Below are 6,149 nucleotides of genomic sequence, written 5' to 3' on the forward strand. Positions count from 1 at the left end.
GAATGGCCCCCAGAAAAAGAGAATAGTCCCTGTAGCCCCTGTAAAGAATGGTCACTGCAGAAGTTTCATTTCTTTCCTCTCTTTTATTTTCTCGTAATAAATTACTCAAATAGAACAGTTTAGCTGTGATCATATTAACATTCCTTTGGAAACTTATTGTTATTTATTATTGTCTTGTATTACTTTCAGTGATCGTATCTTTTTAATATTTTGCAACATTTTTTATGGATCGCTTCCACAGGAAGCTCCACTTATGTATTAGATCGTATGGCAAGCATACTCGTTGTTAAAATTGTTCCAAAAATACTAAAAAAAGTGCAAACGTATTAAGAACATTTTAGTCTCGAATCCAGATTATTTATTTCTTAATTAGATCGTATGCATAGTACACAAATAGCACAGCTATGCTGTGATGATATTAAAATTCCAAAAGATAATTTATAATAATAATATTCGTTGTTAAAATATGCTTAGCATAGTCCGTAGAACAGCTATGTTGTAAAAATATTAAAATTAAAGATTGGAGGGAATAAACTTTATTCATGCTGGACTTGTTGAAACTCTTTATGCTGGTACGGAGCACTTTCGAGATACGTCTTTCTCTGCCTAACTCAGGAGACTAACTCAGCTTTTTGCGCGATTTTGCAACTCGGATGGGTGGAAGTGAAAGTTGGTTGTAGGGTAATGATCTTACAGGTAGGTAACGATGCCGACTGCCAATAGAAAAGAAGATCAGCACTGCGGTGAGTGAACATAACAGAACGCCGACGGCCAATAGAAAAGAAGTTTGGTGCCACGAAGGGTCATCAAGTGATTACCTTGTATGAACATACTTTAAATACAGGTTATAGGGGGAAATATATATATATCATGCAGTGCTTTGAGAAAGAGAAACTTTGAGATGTTAATACTGAACCATCATCATCTGATGCTGAATCAGAAATATACGAATCATCGTCAGATAAAGAATTCAATATTGATGCAATAGAATCACCTGTATTATCAAGATCAACGAGATTTTGGTGTTTAGACTGTTGTAACATTCAAAAGTGGATCGTGAATGTATAAAGAAGGCTATTGAAAAATGAAATGTTAATGATATATTAATATGCGATGGTTGTAGAGAAGGATCTTATCATGATTATTCATGCTCATAATTGTATGAATGTACCCCCAAAGTCATTGGAAACGCGTACCTGGAGTATTGTAGCAAGCCCTAGTGTTGAAGAAGATGTGTTTTACCTGTATGCAAAGACACATATTATCGGAATATCAACAAGAGAAAAAAATTATGAAACATCCTCCCGGAATTACTGGACGTTTTAATAAAAAAAGATAGACGGAAATCTGACATTCCGGATTGAAAAAATGTATTCGAATAGTGCTAGTGATTCATATGTTACGGAGGCCGCGGTGGCTCAGTGGTGGAGCGTTCACCTCTGGTGCTTGGGGTCCCGGGTTCTATCCCAGCCCAAGCCAAGTGAACTTTGTGGTGGACAAACACTATGTACGTGAGTTTTCTAGGGGTTCTCCCGTTTCCTCCCACTTTCTTCATTTCACCATTTCATTCATTGCTAACCATCACCGTCTTCTTTAGCCTAACCGGCATAACCGTGGGACGTAAAACTCAAAGATTTCATTTCATTTTTTCATTTCATGTGTGTTACGTAGTGCTGAAAACATTAATGAGAGTTGTGTATTAAAACTATAAAAGTATACTTACGTAATACTAATCAAATTAAATGTGTGGATTGCAAATTAAATATTCATCATGATTGTGGTCATCTTCATAATACTGGAACATTTGCAACGCAGTACTTATCTCTTAATAAAACTGTTAGTGAACTCTTTGAAATGTTTGAACAAGAACATAATGAAATCTCATTTATATGCTATATGTGTAAAACTTGCGATCTTTTCAAAATATTGAATTTGTTGAACAAATTATACCTTTTTTTCATTTAGTGTACAAATGAAATTTCAACATGTATAAATCAGTATATTATTGATATTCAAGATTTTAAAATGTCTGATTATGAATTTATTGTTTGTGAGTTTTATTTATTTATTTATTTATTTATTACCTCCAACAGAGAGATCTCTCCAATTATAGGAGGTGTACACAATTGATTACATTATTATATAATAATAATAATAATAAGTAAAACAGAAATTTATAAATGAAAATATTAAAAATGAAAATATTAAGAATATTAAGCTAGCAATAAGCAAATACAGTATATAACTTTGTATACGGACATTCCACAGATCAATGCATACATTTTATGAAGCACGAACTCATGCTCTCTTTCTAGAAATAGGCATACATACATAATACATATATACACTTACATATACATATATAAACATATACATACACCAATATTTATACATGCAAATATATATGGACGAACACACATACATATCTCGCACATTTCACATGCACACATCCATGTGCTCACCATCGATATTGTACATTACAATAACACGAAAAAAGAAAATAATCAAATGTCATTATCGTAGTTAATATAGTAATATCCAATATTAATTACGTCTTCCATTTAACTTAATTTCACACAAATATCTGTTCAATAATTTTTTAAATATTTTTTCTTTCAGACTTAAGTCAATGTCATCGATACTCTTAGCTATATTATTATATAATGAACATAATCTTATTAAAGGTGAGTTGTTGTATGTGTTTGTTTTCGCAGTTACATACCATAATAATTTCCTCGTTCTTAAAGTTCTTGATTTTATATTGAACTAGCAGCGTTCACCCCGCTTCGCTGGGGTCACCCCGGAACGCAATAAACTTTGTTACTTAGATAATTTTTACTTTTTCGCTTTCAAGTGATATGATAAAAACCATAGAAGATTGCAGTAAATGTTAACATTATATCGCCTGTCATTTATGTTAACCCGCCGAGTGACACGGTCATGTGGGTTGCATATAAATACGGTTAGATTTAGCTATGATGAGCTAACAAAGGATTTGTATGTTATGGACACTTGAATGGTCAATTATCTCAAGACACTGGTAATTGAAAATTAAAGTGATATGATAAAAACCATCTAGGGTCCAAATCTTAATAACCCCCCAAAAATGAAAGAAATTGGTTCAGCCGTATTAGCGTGATGAGCTAACAAAGGATTTGTACGTTCTCTTTTATATATATAGATTTGATATACTGCAAAAAACTCACTGTTATCGAATTTACCATTTACTATTTTAAATAAACACATTTCTTGCAGAATAACACATCTATCGGAAAAAGTTGAGTAATTAAATTCACCTAGTAGTCTGGAATACGAAATTTTATTAGTAATTGCAGATTGTCCAGTTTTCTTGTAGTATAGATACCTTGAAAACCTTTTCTGAATTGCTTCTAATTGATTGTTTTGAGTTACGTATTTCGTAGTCCAGATCACCAAGGCGTACTCCATCTTTGATCTTACAATACTTTTAAAAATAGTTCCTATAACATCAATGTTTGTAAACATTTTCGTGTTTCTTATTATAAATCCTAATTGCTTAAAAGCGTTATGTGTTAGCAACAATGTATGTTTATTAAAAGACATATCACAACTGAAAGTAATACCCAAATCTTTATATGTATATACACGTTCTAATACTTTGTTATCTATCTTATAGGGATTAATTTTAGTTAACCTTCTTTGCTTTGAAAATATCATGAATTTACACTTGGTAGTATTAAAATATAATTTATTTTCTATACTCCACTGATATATGTTATTTAGATCCTCATTCAGTTTTAATACATCCTGATTTTCTTGTATATCTTTGTATAATTTTAAGTCGTCAGCATATAATAAACATTTGGAATATTTAACGTATTTTGGGAGGTCATTTATAAAAAGTAAAAACAATAAGGGTCCTAAGTTTGAGCCCTGCGGGACACCGGAATTAATATTATAACTGAATGATTTTGTGTGATTGAAGTATACATACTGTTTTCTCTTATACAGGTAACATTTAAACAATTTTAGTAAATTTGATGAGAATCCAAACCTTGAGAGTTTTCTAAGTAGTATGTCATGATTAATTGTGTCAAATGCCTTTGCAAAATCAATATATATTCTGTCTACTCGTTTGCGATCATGAATAGCTTCATGAACGAATTGAGTGAAATTAAGCAAATTTGTTACCGTCGATCGTCCAGGGTAAAATCCATGCTGGTTTTCACAAATATAATTCTTTACATGGTTAAAAGCACGATCATATAATATTTGTTCGAAAACTTTTACTGGTGCACAAATTATGGCTATCGGTCTATAATGTTCTATTTTACTTTTATCCCCATTTTTAAAGATTGGTAATACTTTAGTAATTTTCCAGATTTCAGGAAACGTTTGGGTTTTAAGTATTAAATTGAAAAGTATAGACAGTGGTTCTAGTAGTATTTCCGAGCATGCTTTTATCACATATGGAGGAATACCATCTGGTCCACATGCTTTTTTAGGTTTTAACTTCTTAATAGCTTTCCTATACTCTTCATTCGACATTCTATCAATTTCTAAACAGTTGCTTACCTCCATATATTCTTCCTCAGGAGGGTTGTATGATGATATATTTTTATCATATACTGATTTAAAGTAATTTGCAAAACCATCAACAATTAGTTTGTTTGTGTTCAATGTATTACCGTTTAACGTCATACTACCGCTTTCACTATTATTATTCTTCTGTTTACATTTTATATATGACCAGAAAGATTTTACATCCTTTTTAACCTCAATTTCGCTTTCCCTAATATAATGTTCATACGCCTTACGAATAATTTTCTTTGTATCCTTTCTTATCTCCGTATACATACGTTTATTATATTCTGAGTCTTTCATGTGCTTCCTATGATATTCTTTTAATTTTAACTTGTTTATTATATCTTTTGTAAACCAACACGGATATTTTCTCATACTACATTTTCGCGTTTTAGGTACTGTATCAATCATTATCTTATTTATTATATCATAAAATGCGTTAGTTGCATCATCAACATTACTAAATTGTTTTAAAACCGACCAGTCAACTTCTCGAATTAATTGATATAGTTTTAAAAAATTAGCTTTCTGGAAGTTTAATACAATTTTTGTTTCATTTTTTAGTGGATAATTTTGCCCTTTAAACGGAATAGTGATATCTAGTGCAGGATGATGGTTATCTTCATTTATAATCGGCAATTCACTTCTTTGTACAACAATACCATTCGAAATATTACTAAACACTAAGTCTAAAGTTCTACAAAAATAGTTTTTTATATTATTTAAAGAATGAAGATTTTGTAGGCTCAAAAAATTAGCTAATGAGCGATAGCATTCACCACCGTTCAAGAAATTATAGTCTGTACCTGTAACTAGTGGTAGATTAAAGTCTCCAGCCATTAACACGTTATTTTCCTGAAACAAGTCATTTTCTTCAAATATTTGAAAGAAATTTAGATAATGATTTAAACATGAAACAGGGGGAAGTATACAGTTACAAAATAAAATGTTTTACAATATGCAACTACCTTAACACAAATTCTCAAGCTCATTACGTATCTCAATATTAGTGGCTGCAAACTTGTTTTTAATTGCTATGAGTACTCCACCACCTTTTTTATATAGTCTGTCTTTCCTATACACCTTATAATTATAATCAAACATTTCTGAGTCGACAATATCAGGTTTAAGCCAAGTTTCTGTTAATATAATTATATCATAATCACAGTGTGCAGTATTTAGATATAGATCGTTTGTTTTTGTCCTTAATCCTCTAACATTTTGATAGTAGATATTTAAGGTACTTCTGTTAGGACTAACTATCAGTTTCTATGTAGTTCACAAAAAATATTTTACGACAATGCGATTACATCTTCTAATGTTTTTAACTGTATCACAGAATCACCTTGACTTTTTCTCAAAAATATTTGTCCTACATTATCTACCCATAAGAAAGCATAACTTTTCTCGCGTTTCAATTTTCTCGCGTTTCCAAAGATTTTTCTCCGGTATGCAGTTAAACTCTGGTTGATATAGACAATACCTTCATTCATATAGCCCAGTTGATTTATACTTAGATTTCTTTTTACTTTCCTTCTAGCTAAAAATTTATCTTTATCTTCTCTTCTTACAAATTTGACAATAAT

Source organism: Thermobia domestica, chromosome 12, assembly GCF_964235325.1.
Source record: "Thermobia domestica chromosome 12, izTheDome1.hap1.1, whole genome shotgun sequence".
Classification (NCBI taxonomy): domain Eukaryota; kingdom Metazoa; phylum Arthropoda; class Insecta; order Zygentoma; family Lepismatidae; genus Thermobia; species Thermobia domestica.